The 16,620-nt window shown below is 45.9% G+C and overlaps 1 long non-coding RNA gene across 2 annotated transcripts in view; it reads right to left on the bottom strand.

The window, feature by feature from the left end:
- LOC102556012 (uncharacterized) overlaps nt 1-15,137 on the bottom strand; it is a 38,467-nt gene extending 23,330 nt beyond the window's left edge. Inside the window, exons 1-3 of one of the 2 annotated variants that reach the window (XR_015623130.1) lie at nt 14,274-15,137; nt 10,970-11,148; nt 8,184-9,041 (exon numbers count right to left, since the gene is read on the bottom strand). This is a non-coding gene — a long non-coding RNA (uncharacterized LOC102556012). Of the gene's footprint in view, nt 1-8,183; nt 9,042-10,969; nt 11,149-14,273 lie in introns of those variants that run through there. The other variant, XR_015623131.1, reaches the window with a different exon arrangement.
- Nucleotides 15,138-16,620: the final 1,483 nt, after the last annotated feature.

Raw genomic sequence — 16,620 nt, 5'->3', positions numbered from 1 at the left:
TTTCCCCTGAGCCATTTCCTTGGTCCTCTTCAGTTTTTGAGATAGGGTCTCATGTAACCAAACTCCGGATCCTCCTGTCTCTGCCTCCTGAGAGCTGAGATTACAAATGTGTCTCACTGCGCCCAGCTATACATGCCTTTCGCTTAGTTACACTATGAACAGTGGCAACAATGTTTCTTTGTAGACTTACAGAACTGTTGCTGGTGGTTGGGGCCAATTGTTTTCCAGGTTCTCAGCATCTTACTCAAGAATGTAATAAAAGTGCACAGGAATTTCAAAGTAGCAAGAGAACTTTACTCAACACAAAGCAATAATCCAGGTTAGTGTATTCACTGTCAAGATTTACAGTGGGACTCAAGAATGAATTACTCAAGGCCTTCAACTCACTGGCCAATATTTCACTTACAGGATCTAAGCAAGTTGGGGGCTGGTTAGGCAATAATTCAGGTGGCTCTCTATTTTTATTGACAGAATAAATTGTATCACTGTGGTGATTTGAATAAGAATGACCCCCATAGGCTCATATGTTTGAGTTCTTGGTCCCTAGTTAGTGGAACTGTTTGGGAAGGATTAGGAGGTGTGGTCTTGTTGGAGGAGGTGGATCTTGTTAGAGGAGGTTTGTCACTGTAAATACTTTTTGAGGTTTCAAAAGCTAGGCCCAGTCTCTCTTTCCCTCTTCCCCTCCCTCTCCCCCTCCCTCTCTACTTCCTTCTCTCTGCCTGCTGCCTGCAGATCAGGATGTAAAGCTCTCAGTTATTGATCCAGTGCCATTCCTGTCTGCTTCCCACCATGAAGGTAATGGACTAACCCTCTGAAACTATAAGCAAGGCTCCAATTTCTTTTATAAGAGTTTCCTTGGTCATGGTGTCTCTTTACAGCAATAGAACTAATAGTGACTAAGACAACTGTTGACTTCCCTCTTGGAAGGAGGAATTGGAAGGAGTCATGGGACCCTCACCAGAGCCTCCAGCCACCCTTTCTAACAAGTTGTATGCAATTCTACCCTAACAATTGGGCTGGAGAGATGGCTCAGAGGTTAAGAGCACTGACTGCTCTTCCAGAGGTCCAGAGTTCAAATCCCAGCAACCACATGGTGGCTCACAACCATCTGTAATGGGATCCGATGCCCTCTTCTGGTGTGTCTGTGGATGACTATAGTGTACCCTATCAATTGCACATGACCTTGTGGTCTCTGGGAGGGGCTCGAGTATATACGTGGGGAAAGATGACAGGAGGGAGCTCCCCCAAAACATGGGGAAGTCATCATCCCTGCTGGGTGTAGACCTTCTGTATGGCTGCTTTCAAATCTATAGTCACTTACCCACTGCTCTATAAGTAACCTAAGGAGTTAGTTCATTGGTTCCCCGAGGGGAACATTGGTAGAACCATATCTTGGTTTGTCTTTGTGACCTTACAAGGTGGGTTAGGGGTAGGCAATGTCTTTGCCTTTCACATTAGACCCTGCATGTTACAGAATCTCTGAATGTTGCACTGTGCTTTATTACACAGGTGAATACCTTTACTTAAAGCAATTGTTTTGGGGCTGGAGAGATGGCTCAGCGGTTAAGAGCACTGACTGCTCTTCCAGAGGTCCTGAGTTCAAATCCCAGCAACCGCATGGTGACTCACAACCACCTGTAATGAGCTCTGTTGCCCTCTTCTGGTGTGTCTGAAGACAGCTACAGTGTACTCATATATAATAAATCTTTTTTTAAAAAAAGCAATTGTTTTGTCTTACTTTGGTTTATATATTTAGTGAGACAGGGTCTCACTGTGTAGCCCAGGCTGGCCTGGAACTCACAAAGATCTGCCTGCCTCTGTCTTCCAAGCGCTGAGATTAAAAGTGTACACCATGATGCTTGGTAAGCATTTATTTATTTAACTGTGTCCTTGAATGTTTTGCTTGCATGTCTGTGTACCATGTTTATGCAGTGCCCTTGGAAACCAGAAGAGGGCATTAGATCACCTGGAACTGGAGTTACAGATGTTTATAAGCCACCATGTAGGTCCTGGGAATTGAACTTGGGCCCTTTGGAATTGTAGTTACTAGCATTCTTAGCTATGGGGAGCCACCTCCCCAACTAAAGCAATTCTTGTGGGCGAACATCTACATTGTTTGTAGTTTTCTTCATAACTAATAATGTTAAATCATCTTCTCCAGAATCACTGGCTCATTTCCTTACCGTAAACTGCCCAAGAAATCTTGGCATGGGAACAATACAGAACAATACAGATAAAGGAAGCAATATAGGAACAATACACATAAAGGAAGCAATATAGGAACAATACAGATAAAGGAAAAGGGGGGAGTAAATATTGTGACCTTTAGAAAAACATCGTTAACATTTTGGGTTAGATCTTTCTACCCAATTAGTTAAGTAGCCATCTACACATTTTTAGAGTCCATGTCCTTGTTCATTAATAAACTACACTGTGTGTGTGTGTGTGTGTGTGTGTGTGTGTGTGTGTTTGTGTGTACACACGTGTGCTGGGGTGTATGTGTGGAGGTCAGAGGACAACTTCAGAGATTGGTCCCTTCCTTCCACCATGTGGGTCTCAGAGACTAACTCAGGTTGTCAGGTGAGCTGGGAGGAGCTCTTATCCATTGAGTGATTTGCTGGGTGCAGTACTGACTCTGCATGCACTTAAATTTGTGTTTAGACGTTGACTTTGCTAGTAGCTGGCTGTGGTCTTTGTCAGTCTCTATGTGGTTCCGTTTCTCTATTCATAAACTTGAATGTGTATTACTTCGATCTGGAGTAGTGTGGAATCACATTAAACATGTCTGAAGTACCCGGGGGGTATAGCTCAGCTGGTAGAGTACAGGAAGTCCTGGGTTCAGTCTCCAAACACAGGCATGGTGGAACAGGCTATACAAGTTGTTCCTTCTTCTTGGTGTTTCACAAAAACCATCACTCAGGAGGAACAGAGATTCATGGTCCACCTTGGTTACATAGTGAGTTTGAAGTCAGCCTGAGCTGGATGAGATGATACTTCAAAAATAAAACAAAAACAATAAAATAATGAAATGAAATAGGGGATGGAGAGATATAGTTAAGAAAACTGGTTGTTCTTCAAGAGGACCCATCTTTGATTACCAATCAAAACTCCAGTTTCAGGGGATTTGACACCCTTTCCTGTACTCTGAACTAGGTATGCTCAGGATACACAGACATACATGTAGACAAAATGCCCATACACATAACAACAACAACAACAACAACAACAACAACTACTACTACTACTACTATTACTACTACTACTACTACTACTACTACTACTACTACTACTACTACTACACTACTACTCATATAAGGGCTGGGTGGTAGTGGCGCATGCCTTTAATCCCAGCACTTGGGCAGCAGGTGAATCTCTGTGAATTTAAGGTCTGCCTAATTTACAGAACAAGGTCCGGAACAGCCAGTTACACAGAGAAACAGATATATAGAGGCTCAGGGGATAGAGGCCTCATGACCTGACTTCAGTTCTCAGATCCTACAAGATGTCAGTAGAGGGGGCTGGAGAGATGGCTCAGCGGTTAAGAGCACTGCCTGCTCTTCCAGAGGTCCTGAGTTCAAATTCCAGCAACCACATGGTGACTCACAACCATCTGTAATGAAATCTGATGCCCTCTTCTGGTGTGTCTGAAGACAGCTGCGGTGTACTTATATATAATAAATAAATAAATCTTAAAAAAAAAGTCAGTAGAGAATCAAGTCCTGACATTTGCCTCTTGACAATTCCCACTCCAACTCTAGTTTCCTGCTGAAAGACTACATTTCCCAGCTTCCCTTGTGAAATCTAACACCTTCCATAGGACAAGAACCTAATAAAGGCTTACTTAATATTACTTGCATTTGTTTTGTGTGTTGACTTTCTTCTTCCTTCCTTTTGGTGTTTTTTGTTTGTTTGGTTTGGTTTGTTTGTTTGTTTTTGATACAGGGTTTTTTTGTGTTAACAGCCCTAGCTGTTCTAGAACTCTTTTTGTAGACAGGCTGCCTCTGCCACTCTGCCTGTGCCTGTGATGGTACACACACCATCCCTGGAATGTGTTGATTTTCTTTATAGTTGTTTTAAAAACTATGAACTATGTTTTAGGAACTATGTAAGAAACAGAGCTACTCCATTAGCTTCCTGCTCCTTCCTTCCTGAGTCCAAGGCAGACATCCCTGATCAAAGAGGTGTATCTAGACTCATTCAGGTATACTCTTTCTCTCCCTCCCTCCCTCCCTCCCTCCCTCCCTCCCTCCCTCCCTCCCTCCCTCCCTCCTCCCATATTCTTCCCTTTCCCTTTGGCTTCCTTTCTCTTCATTCCCTCCTCACTCCCTCCTCCGTTCATTCTTGTGCATGTACATGTTTTTGCATGCATGTTCACATATATGTACATGTGTGCGGAAGCCAGAGCCCAACACCATGTTGTTTTTCAATGGCTTCTCTACCTTTTTGTTTTTAGTAGTGAAAAACAGGAGGAAACTTATTCAATTTGGCCACACTGGGAAGAGGAACAAAGAGACCAATTCCCCCAAGCCCACTTTGGGTATCCGGATTTGAGGGTAGGGTTTATACATTAATTTATTTTTTATGTTTATTTTCATTTATTTATTTTGAGTTAGGTCTCACTGTGTATCCTTGCCTGGCCTGGAACTTAGTTTTCAGACAGACTGGGTTGGAATTCACTGAGCCCCGCCTGCCTCTGCCTCCTGAGTGCTGGGACAACACATCCCGTTGTGGGTAGGTTTTAAGCTGAAAGCAGGAGATATGTATAACTAAACTGTGCTCCCAAGAGTGAGCCCACCACTGTCTCAACTCCAGGTCTCTCAGGTAATGTCAGTGTCTCCTGCAAGCTCAGATAGCAACTTGTCTTTGTAGCTCCATTGCGAGTCCCCAGGACTTCTGCCATTTCCTTTCCCAGTATGAGATTCCTGAGGAAATGCTAATTTGGAGGGATCCATTCTTTGAGCTGTTCAATAGACAGATAAGGGAACACATTCTCTTTAGAATACCACCATTCCTGCCAGACAGGCTTGGTACACACCCCAGCTCTGTATTTATAACACCTCAGCTTGAGATGAAATATGACTGTACCCGAGACATAGTATAAACAGAACACAGGGAAGAGACAAGGCTTGATCACATCCAGTGTGAGGTTAGGGTGCATAAGAACCAGTTCTGCACAGCCTCCCGACTTTTAGTTACTCTGGAAGGGTTGGCAAAAACAGTTCTGTCTCCACAGATACTGATCAAGATCTCAAATTTGTCTGTCCCAACACTGGATGTCTTTGTCCACCCTCTGAAAACCCCTCCATTCCTGTGTGTAGCTGGCAGATCTTCATTCCTGAAGCTGCTGCTTTGCCCTTCTTTCAAACTATATTGTCCTCAAGCTTCCTTTATGAATTCTGTTCCCAAATTCCTACAAGATCAAGAACTTGTAACAGGAGTGGGCTGTGATAGTGCATGCCTTAGTCCCAACACGGCAGGCAGAGGCATCTTTGTGAGTGCGAGGCTAGCCTGGTCTACATAGAGAGTTCAGCCAGAGACCCTGTCTTAAAATAGAAAAAGGGGTGGGTGGGGGAAAAAAGAAGCCATAAAAGAGAACTCTGATCCTCAGAAAAAGCTTAGAGGTTAAAATGCATTATTTCATAACACAACATAATGCATTCCCTCTCAGCCACAGACGTCTTCCATATTTTGTGAGACAGGCTCTCTCACCTCACCAGGAGCTCACTGATTCACTGGCCAGCAAGCTCCAGGCATCCACTTGCCTCTGCCTCCCCATCACTGGGGTGACAGGGGTGTACTACAGAGTTTGGCTTTCACATGGGTTTTGGAGTCTGGGGTTCAAACTCGGGTCTTCATGTTTGCACAGCAAGCACTTACAGACAGAGACATCTCCCTAGCTCTGTCTTGTTTTTAAACAGATAATCTTCACACTTTTGTTAGTCAATTGGAGGTTGGTTCTAATAATAAAATCAATCTACTACTAAGGGATAACAAATCCTTTTTTGGCAACTACACCTATTATCTGAATTGGCACACATCCCCTCTTACTCTGATAACTTTTTTTTTTTTTGGAGCTGGGGACCAAACTCTGATAACTTTTAATTTTACTTACCAAAACTGTCTTGAAATGTGTTGCAAAGGAAAACTAAATTCTCACTCAAGGGAGGTTATCTTTGGCATTTGTGAAACCAGAGAGAGAGACAGAGAAAGACAGAGAGAGACAGAGAGAGAGAGACAGACAGACAGACAGACAGACACAGACACAGACACAGACAGACAGACAAAGAGACTGACAGACAAAGAGGCTGACCACTGGGGAGTGGGCCAGAGGTCAGGGCATTGAATTCTTATTCTAGAGCTGGACACAGCATGTGACAAGGCTGTGGTGTCTTGTGACAGGTACCAGCTATTCCTCCTGGGACCTTGGGTATCATTTAGCTATCGAGGGACAAAAGACAATCTGTCTTTTGCTTGGAACAAAAGCCTTGACCTTGTATCATAAGAGAGGGCTGATCCCTCACCCAGCTGCCTCTCCCTAGCCCAGCTTTGAAGAAAAGACTTCCTATTAACAATTCTCTCTCTCTCTCTCTTTCTCTCTCTCTCTCTCTCTCTCTCTCTCTCTCTCTCTCTCTCTCTCTCTCTCTCTCTCTCCATTTCCAGAGACTTATGGTGCCCAGGATGTCCATAAGCTCTGTCCCCTCAGGATCCTCAGTCACTGGGCTGTGGCAGACCTCATCAGTGGCGCCCACTGCCTTCTCGTGACTCTCTGGATGATGTGTAAAGACTTTGCTCTGCACTTAGAGAAACATTTAAGACAATAAGCATACTGCCTGGACAGAAACTTCAAGTGCAGACTAAAGGTGGCCCCTGACCCCCTTCTCTGTCCCTAGCCTGATCCTTAGGGACACCTAGAGTCATCGTCATCAACTGGCAGCTCCTCCTCGCTGGTTCTGGGCTTCAGCTGTTCCTAGCTTTTCAGGGAGAGCTAAGTCGCCACTTTCAGGTTTGGAACACCTTGAGTCTTCCCAGACGACAATACAGAACATGCTAAAGCAGGGCTAGTATCCCCTTACTGTGCTTGTCTATGGTTTGGGGTGACATTTCTAGTCTCTAGAATTAGGACTCGAGGAAGGAGCTTCCCTCTGTTATGTTTGTCACAGAGGGGATGTCCCCTTCTAGCATTGCTCTTTAGAAAGTGGTCTTGAGGGGCTGAAGAGAGGATAGTTCAGTGGTTAAGACCTCTTCCAGAGGTCCTGAGTTCATTTCTCAGCAGCCCATGGTGGCTCACAGCCATCTGGAATGGGATCTAATGTCCTCTTCTGGCATGCAGGCATGAGTGCAGATTGAGCATTCATATGCATAAAACAAATAAATAAATATTTTTTAAAAAACGCAAGTTCACAAAAAGTGAAGAGAGAAAATGGACTCAACACCCATGTAAACAAATACACACAGATTCCTACTGGTTTTCTTTGCGAGGCCGAGGTAGAGCTTAACCTCAGACTTCTGGTAATGGCAATAAAAATCTTCAAACAGGAACCTAAGGATGACTTATGGGACAAGGCACTTGCCACACAAACATGAGGACCTGGGTTCAGAGACCCGGCACATATGTAGGCACACACACACACACACACACACACACACACACACACACACACACCTGTAACATGCCTAGCCCTAGCCTACTCCCACAGGGGGCAGTTCAGATTCAGGAAGAAGGACTTCCCTAGAGAAATAAGGGTCAGGGGCTGGAGAGATGGCTCAACAGTTAACAACACTTGTTGCCTTTGCAGAGAGGACCCAGGTTCAGCTCTCAGCATCCATGTAATGCTTCACAACTCAGGATCCAGTGTCTTTTTCAAACCTCAGCAGGCACGTGGCATACGTGTCATACACATATACACAAACAGGCTCTTGCAGAATCTGGATGCCCACCACCATCAGCCCCTCCAATAAGTTGCCCCTGTCCCTCCGAGGGCCCCCCTTCTCTGTGGTGTCATGGGTTGCACTCCAACCCTGCAACATCCAGTCCCTGGACCCGAGAGAAATGTTCTCCCAGCCTTCCTTGGCTTTGCCTCAAGAAATGCTCTCTTCTCCTCACTTGCTTTAAGGCTCACTGAAGTATCTGCCTTCAGTTGGCTGTCGGTGACTTCAAAAGCAAAAATCATCAATCGACAAAGTCCTGTCTTAGGGTTTTAATGTTGTTAACAGACACCATGACCAAGGCAACTCTCATAAGAACAGTTGATTGGAGCTGGCTTACAGCTTCAGAGGTTCAGTCCATTATCATCAAGGCAGGAGCATGGCAGCATCCAGGCAGGCATGGTGCAGGAGGAGCTGAGAGTTCTGCATGTTCTTCTGAAGGCTTCTAGCAGAAGGCCGAATTCCAGACAGCTAGGATGAGGGTCTTATAGTCCACGACCATAGCGACACACCTACTCCAACAGAGCCACACCTTCTAACTGTGCCACTCCCTGGGCTGAGTACGTATAAAACATCGCTATGCTTCCATGGTGATTGTAATGGAAATACAGTGTCTCTCGCAGGGTAGCCGAATGAACGACTTTTGGTTCTTCTCTTACTGTTAGTTAGGCTGTAAGGTCCACAATTGCAGGCAACAAGTGTTATTTGTCTTTCTAAGCACCTCCCACAGGGGCTCAGTGATGGCTAGTTGAACTGAATGCAATTTTAATTGAATTACACTGGCTTCAGAATAACACAGAATTCTGATATGAGTACAATCCACAACATGTTATGAAGATTAGTTATTACCACTCGAATATCAAAGCACCAACAAACATATTCTCTCATGAGCCACTTCCAGGTTTAAAATCCATGGCTTAGTGATTGCTGGGTATGGTTCCTATAATCCCAAATTCAAGACCAGACCTGGTTGACACAGTGAGTTCTAAACAGCCTGGATCAATGTGTTGCAATTTTATCACAAAATCAAAATCAAAGGACTGGGATGTGGCTCAATAGAAAAGCACATGCAGTGTGTATAAGGCCTTGAGTTGAGTTTCCAGCCGTTGTGAACCCTACAAAAGGAACCACGTGGTTGAATATCTGTGCCACACGCAGGAAGTCACAGTTGGGTTCAAGGACTATAGTTTTGTGACATAGAAAATGAGGGAAGTGGGTGGTTGAGGTGGTTCCCTCATGAAGGTGCTTGCTCCTGAGCCTGACCACCTGGGTTCAATCCCCAAGACCCGCATAGTAGAAGGAGAGTACCAACTCCTGTTCATTACACTTCAATCTCCAAAAGCACACCCTGGCATGCTCACACACACACACCCTGGCATGCACACACACACACACCCTGGCATGCACACACACACACCCTGGCATGCACACACACACACACACACACACACACACACACCCTGGCATGCTCACACACACCCTTATACACAAACACAGTAGTAATAGTAAATAAAAATTTTAAGTGATAAAATGAGGCAGTGATAAAGTGATAAAATTTTGAAATTGTAACTGAATACTATGTCGGTACTGTGTCTGACAGAGACACCATGAGAACTTGAACTTAACCCTAAGTTGAAGACAGCTTTTAAGTGTCAGTAGACTTTGGGATCCTTCTAGAGACCTTTCCCAGAGGCTTATCATCCACTGTGATCATATGACTGCAGGTTGTGGTGGTGCCTCCTTTAATCTCAGTACTCCAGAGGCAGGCTCAAGGGTAGCCTGGTCTACAGTGAATACCAGGGATAGCCAAAGCTACATTGAGAGACCCTGTCTCAAACAAACAAATAAAACAAAACATACAATTGTCAGAGTTTTGCATACAGCATCCTCAGCACGAACTATGAGTGAGCAAACACTGCTCATCTCCCCATTGAACTGAGGGAAAAAGAGAGGCAGCTTTGAGGTAAAGTGACCGCATCCGTGCCTAATGGTCCCTCATCGGATGTAGAGGGAGGTGCCGGGACTCAAATCCACCCTCTTGCAAGCCTGTCTTGGGATCTGGAGGAATCTAAATTCTCTCATATTTTATTCTTGTTTCCACTTGTGTCTTCCAATAAAGAGAGAGCCCCGAAATGCTCAGCACGTGACTACTGCCCACGAGTACCTGAAGACTTTTAAACAGTTTTCAGTTTAAACAGTTCCAATTAGCTTGAAATTCCTCCAAGAGACCGTCCCTTCCGGTATCTTAGCCCACCCATCTTTTCCAGGACCTCAGTTTTTGGGATGTTTTCCTATATTGGAAAGCTTCACAGTGGTTAGGAGTGCTCTCCAGTTAGGCCCCCGAGGTTGCCATATACGGGAAAGGGAGTCAGGAATTTTGCTGGTCATTTCCTCGTTCGCACGCCAGCATCAGCCTGGTGTGGGGGTGTGTGCCTGAGATCTCAGCACTGCGCATGGCCAGACTGGCTCCTAACCATCAGGCCAAGCTGGGGCACACAGCACGGTCCTATTCAAAGAGGGATCCAGCACCACCCTATTCTCTCTCCCCAGCACTTCCTCTCTCCTTTTAAAAAAAATTTTATGTGCATGAGTGTTTTGTTCACATGTATGTCTATGCACCACATGCATGCTGGTGTCCTCAGAAGTCAGAAGAGGATATCAGACCTCCCCGAACCGGAGTTACTGATGGTTGTGAGATGTCACGTGGGTCCCGGGAACCCAACCCAGTGCTCTCTCTGCAAGGACAAGTGCGCTTACCTGCTGAGCCATCACCTCTCCAGCCCCTGCTGGTTTGAGCATTCACCCGCTCCTTGGTTCTGTACGTGGGGACAATGTTGTCACCCAAAGCTCTGAGAAACCCACTCTCGCTTGTGTGTGTATGTATCTTGTTTCATGGTGTCCGTGACAGTGTGAAAGGTCCTAGTGAGATTAGCCCTCGATGTCTGGCATGTTAGCAGCTCCTAATTTGGTATCATTCACTGAACACAAAATTCTCAGGCTCAACCCTACCATACAGGTCACTGAAGAAAGTATTTATACAAACCTCTTTCCTCATAAATATACTCTCCAGGCTTCCAGATAGCTTTGGAGGCGAGGAGATCCATTCACATTCTTTCTAAGAACCGCCACTAGTTATCTGAAGTGTTTGCTTCTCAGGAAGAAAACAGTCTCGATTTGTTTCCAAACCTGAAGGAATAGCGATGTTTGGCCACAGTGCAGCTCCTGGAAGACAACCAATGCTGAATTTATCTAAAGGCAGGAGACAGCAGTGCTCTTTGGAAACCAAGGCTCGTCCTGGCTCCGTGGAAGCTTCTGAGCGGCCTCTGTGCCTCATCGTGTCCACAGACAAGCTCTGCTTTTACCGAGCGCTAAGCAGAGAAAAACTGCCATCTGGTAGCCAGCCAGGGCCACGATGAGCTCAAGAACTGGGTGTTTTTAAACACTGGTTTCTGTAGTGCTTCGTTTATAGCCTGTCTCCAAGAAAAGTAAAGACAGACCCTTTAGGAGTGGGGTTTGGGGTGGGGGACGGGGGTAAGGATCAGGGACTTCTGAATTGGCCTAATGTGATGACACTATTGAGGGTAAGGGAAGAAGATTATTTTTGAAATTTCCCCCAAATTGCGCTTTTATTGATTATGGTTAAAACCATGCAGCACAGCACGGAAGCGGTAGCTCTAGAAATTAAGTCTAAATATGCCAATGCATGAAGAGCTCACATCAGCTATGTAGAAGGTCTAGTAAGTTTCCACTTGCCATCAATTTGTTATGTGTGTAATCAATGTGTGTAAAAATACTTCTATGTATTTGTCTTACTTAGGGTTTCTATTGCTGTGATAAAACACTATGACCAAAAACAACTTGGGGAGGAGTTTATTTCCCTCACAGTTCTATATACCAGTTCATTCTCCAAAGCAGTGAGGACAAGGATTCCGGCAGTGCGGGAGTCTGGAGGCAGGAGCTGATGAAGAAGTCATGGACCAATGATGCTCACTGACCTGCTCCCCATGGCTTGCTCAGCTTGCTCTCTTATAGAATCCAGGATCACCAGCCCAGGGATGGCCCCACCCACAGTGGCCTGGGCCCTCCTACATTGATCACTAATTGAGAAAAGCCTTATGACAAGAATGCATGGTGGCATTTTCCCAACTGAAGCTCCCTCCTCTCTGGTGACTCTAGCTAGTGTCAGATTGACATAAAACTAGCCAGTACAGTAACAGTATTTCCCACAGTAACCCCTGAGTGTGTGTGTGTGTGTGTGTGTGTGTGTGTGAGAGAGAGAGAGAGAGAGAGAGAGAGACTATATAGATGCCTGCCTTAGATTAAAAACATTTTTTGAACCAGAGAGATAGAAAAGGTATATTACACATCTAAAAGCATGGGAAATAAAAATCCGCTGATTGGAACTATATAGAGCAGTCAGCAGGAAAGCATGCTAATTGGATCCCTGAGCCTATGTTTTAAAACCCAAAAGCTGGGCCTGACAGCACCCACTTGTAATCCCAGCATCAGGGAGGCAGACACAGGAGCGTCACTGGAGTGTTAGGTCAGCAAGACCTTTCTCAAGAAAAACGAAACCCATGTGCTAACACCCGAGTTTGCCAGTGGCCACTCGGATGGTTAAATATTAACGTTATTTCTGTATTTCCTAGGCAGAAGTGAGAGAAGCAGACACGGCAGGTTATATATTCTTGTTCTCTGATGAAACGAGCACATTAATTTTTAAGAGAGACATTCTTTCTGCCGGCCCTCAGTTCTGAGAAGGAAATGGACTTAGTCTCACAGTGTAATCCCAGGGCGCAAGGTGAGTTCCACAAGGCTGAGCATCATGAGGCTCAGGGGCATTCAGTTTAATGTTTGAGGAGTGGAAGATCACCCAGGAAGCGTGGCTTAAGGGAATTAAGGAAGACTGTCACAAGCTGCTAACTTTCCTGTGTGTGGCATTAGAGTTCAGAGCTGTGGAAATTTTTGCTGTCTGGGCGCCAATGTTGAAAATTCAGGGGCCAGTGAAATGACTCAGTGGGCAAAGACATTTGCAACCGAGCCTGGGTATTGGGACCCACATGGTAGAAAGAGAGAATCAATTCCTTCATCCCTGACTACCAAACAGGCACTGTGACACACATGCCTCGTACACACAGATAATAAATACAGTTTGAGGGGCTGGGGATTTAGCTCAGTGGTAGAGCGCTTACCTAGGAAGCGCAAGGCCCTGGGTTCGGTCCCCAGCTCCGAAAAAAAGAACCAAAAAAAAAAAAAAATACAGTTTGAAAATGTCCACCTTGTTCAGGTGATATACGAAAAGGGGCATCTGGGCACTCAGGAGCAACACGGAGAATATGGGAAAGACATTAGAACCCATGCCTTCCTATGCAGGGCTACCCCTAATGTGGGCTTCTCCCACACAGTCTCAGAAACCTCATGGTCTCCCCACAAACTAGACCATGTGCATTAAAATACTAACACGAGGACTGGCTCAGAGGTTACGAGCACTTTCTGCCTTCTCTGGAGAACCAGGATTCCCAGCACCCACACGGTACCTCACAACCAACTCTAACTCCACCTCTAGGGGATTTGACACCCTCTTCTGGCCTCCATCAGGCAAGCACATGGTACACAGACAAACAGGCTAGCAAAACAGCCGTTAGCATTCTGTCTAAGCTCCACTCCCACAGTTACCTGGCAACTGCCAGGAATGGTTGACTCACTATAAAAGGGGCCACTTGCCCCCTCCTCCCTCTCTTGCTCTAGCTCTCTTTCCCTTTTGTCCCCTTTTTCCCCAGTTCCCAACTCCCTTCTTTCCACATGCTCATGGCCGGCCTCTACTCTACTCCTCTCCTCTTCTCTACTCTCTCTCTTTGCCCTACTACCCTCTTAACTCCCCTCCCCATGCCCTGGATAAACTCTATCTATACTATACTGTGTGTGGCTGGTCCCTCAGGGGGAAGGGATGTCTCAGCATGTACCCACTGAGGCACCCCCTTTCCCAGACCTCCAAAGAGCATAATTCCCCTCTCTTTTTCTATTTATAAACACATCAACAGCCATATACATTCAATTTTGTAAAGTACACATATGTTCTGGTAACTCCTACTTCTGAAAAGCCAGACACCAAAACAAATCAATAGCAGGGCTCCCAGCAGCTTAGTGAAATTCTATCTCAAGGAACCTAACAAACAAACAAACAAACAAACCAACTAACCCCAATTAACCAGCAATCAAGACTCCGGTCCAACAAAGACGGACTCTCACCATCTCTTAGCAAATGCATCATCCCCTAACCCCACCCCCACCCTCGGCTTGGAGCACATCAAGCCTTCTTTTGACAATCTTGGTCTCTGCTTACTCACCCTGTATCAGAGGGCTCCACTCCTGCAATCCTGCACAGTTGACTGCATGGTCTCACATCTGATGGTCCCTTTTCTGTGGCCATCTCATCTTACTCAATGTCACCCATCTGCTCCCTGGATCACAGCATTTTTATCTTCCGTGACGCTCTGCTCTCAGCGCCTCTCCTACTTTATTGGTCACTGGTGTTGTGAAGTTGATTTGCGATGTGGGAGCAGGAAGGGATGTAGCACCTTTTTCTCCTTGACATCTGCCTCTTGTAATGTGTAGAGAGCCCTGTATCTGGGTTCTTTTGTCTTCTGCCTGCATTCTCCCCTTAGCTAGCCACACGCAGTCCCGTGACCAATTGCTTCCAAGTCTCGATTTCTAGCTCAGAGAGTTCCCAAGAATGTGGCACTGGTGCAAAATCCAACTAATCTGTATTCCCTTCTCCTGTCACAGTTCTAAATGTCCCAGTTCAAAGGAGAGCCCAAGATGTTTCCTCCTCAGCCTGTTCCTCATCCACTCTCCCCTATTTGGAAACACAGAATCCCCAACTGCTCAAACCAGGAAATTTAATCATCCTTCCTTGTATTTGTTATCCCAGCAGCCAGCCAGTCAGTCCATCTGCAAATTTTATCAACACTGCCCAGTCCAGAATCCATCACTGGCTTTGTCTCCTGGGAACCTATGGAGTTTCTACGTGCCCCCACCTGCCATTCCCCGTTCTCCTCACCTCCAGCTCACATCCCACATAATAGCCAGAGAAATTCTTTCAAACGCAGATTAAATTAGGTTGCTTCTTTCTCTAGAACCCTCTACTCTCTCCCTGACTCACTGTGCAAAACCCTAACACCCTACAACTTGCAAAGCGCAAGCCATTTGTCACTGTTATCTCTCATCCACCAGGAAATGCGTGCCCCATGCCTGCTCATCTTCCGGAGCATTCTTGGGGCTTCATGTAGCAGGTGCACAGTAAACACTCGTGGTGAGTCAATAAACCAACAGTTCCGAGCAGTGGTTCTCAACCTTCCTAATGCTGCAACCCTTTAATACAGCTCCTCGTGCTGTGGTGACCCCCCCAACCATAACATCATTTCGTTGCTTATAGCTGTGATTTTGCTAGTTATGAATTGTAATGTAACTATCTGTGTTTCCCATGGTCTTAAGCAACTCCTGGGAAAAGGTTGTTCTCCCCCCTCCCCACCACCCCACCCCCCTGCCCAGGGGTCGCGACCCACAGGTTGAGAACCTCTGTTTGAGCTGATGAGGGCTGTATCTGAAGCACACCGTGAAGTTGTGCACGGATCCCTGCCTATGCAGGATGCTGCACATCTCGTGTGAGGGGTTTACAGTGGTGGGTGGATGCCATCCCTCTAGAATGGATTTCTTTTTTAAAATCGATATCAATTTCTAGTTGTCAGCAGCACAGATTTTCACATTGTCAGAGTGTGATATTCTTTGCTATGTAGTTATAATGTAAATATTTGGGTTTTGTGATAGTCTTGGGGGAACCCCTGCAAAAGAGTTGCTTGGATCATCGAGGGTCTCGTCCCACAAGTTCAGAGCCACTGATTAAGGTCAAACTTAAGGTAGACCTGAGGTGGCACGTGGGGTGCTCCCTCCCTTGCCTGCCTCTTCACGTGACAGGCACACGTCCTCAGCACAAGTGACACAAGTGAGTCCTGGGTCCTTTTTTAGTATATATTTATTTTGTATATGAGTACACTGCAGCTGTCTTCAGACACACCAGAAGAGGGAATCGGTTCCCATTACAGATGGTTGTGAGCCACCATGTGGTTGCTGGGATTTGAACTCAGGACCTCTGGAAGAGCAGTCGGTGCTCTTAACCACTGAACCATCTCTCCAGCCTGAGTCCTGGGTCCTTAAGCGGATGCTCCCGCCCTGCCTTTCAACTTTGCACTTGGGCATGGTTATCAGCACTCAGGAAGGGAAAGGTTAGAGGAGACAATGAAGCAACAGCATTCGGCTGGGAACTGGCACCATTACACAGTTGGTGACTCAGAGGAACCACACAAAAGAGCATACCCCCCCCCACCTCTCCAAAGAGAAAGTGCCTGTAAATCCACGTGATGGAGGTCTGGGGTCACACCCCAGGCCGGCATGCTTGGCACAGAGGGGAGCTGCTGCAGTTTGCTTTTTTTTTTTTTTTTTTTTTTTGGTTCTTTTTTTCCGGAGCTGGGGACCGAACCCAGGGCCTTGCACTTTCTAGGTAAGCGCTCTACCACTGAGCTAAATCCCCAGCCCCTGCAGTTTGCTTTATGGAGAGGATGATTTTGTTTGTTTTAAAATCTTTCGTGCTCTGATCTGTGCTTAATGGAGAGAAGAATTCACTGGCAGGGGGTGCAG

The sequence above is a fragment of the Rattus norvegicus genome, chromosome 6 (assembly GCF_021556685.1).
Source record: "Rattus norvegicus strain SHRSP/BbbUtx chromosome 6, alternate assembly SHRSP_T2T, whole genome shotgun sequence".
In the NCBI taxonomy this organism is placed as follows: domain Eukaryota; kingdom Metazoa; phylum Chordata; class Mammalia; order Rodentia; family Muridae; genus Rattus; species Rattus norvegicus.
This window is presented reverse-complemented; position numbering and strand designations above follow the sequence as displayed.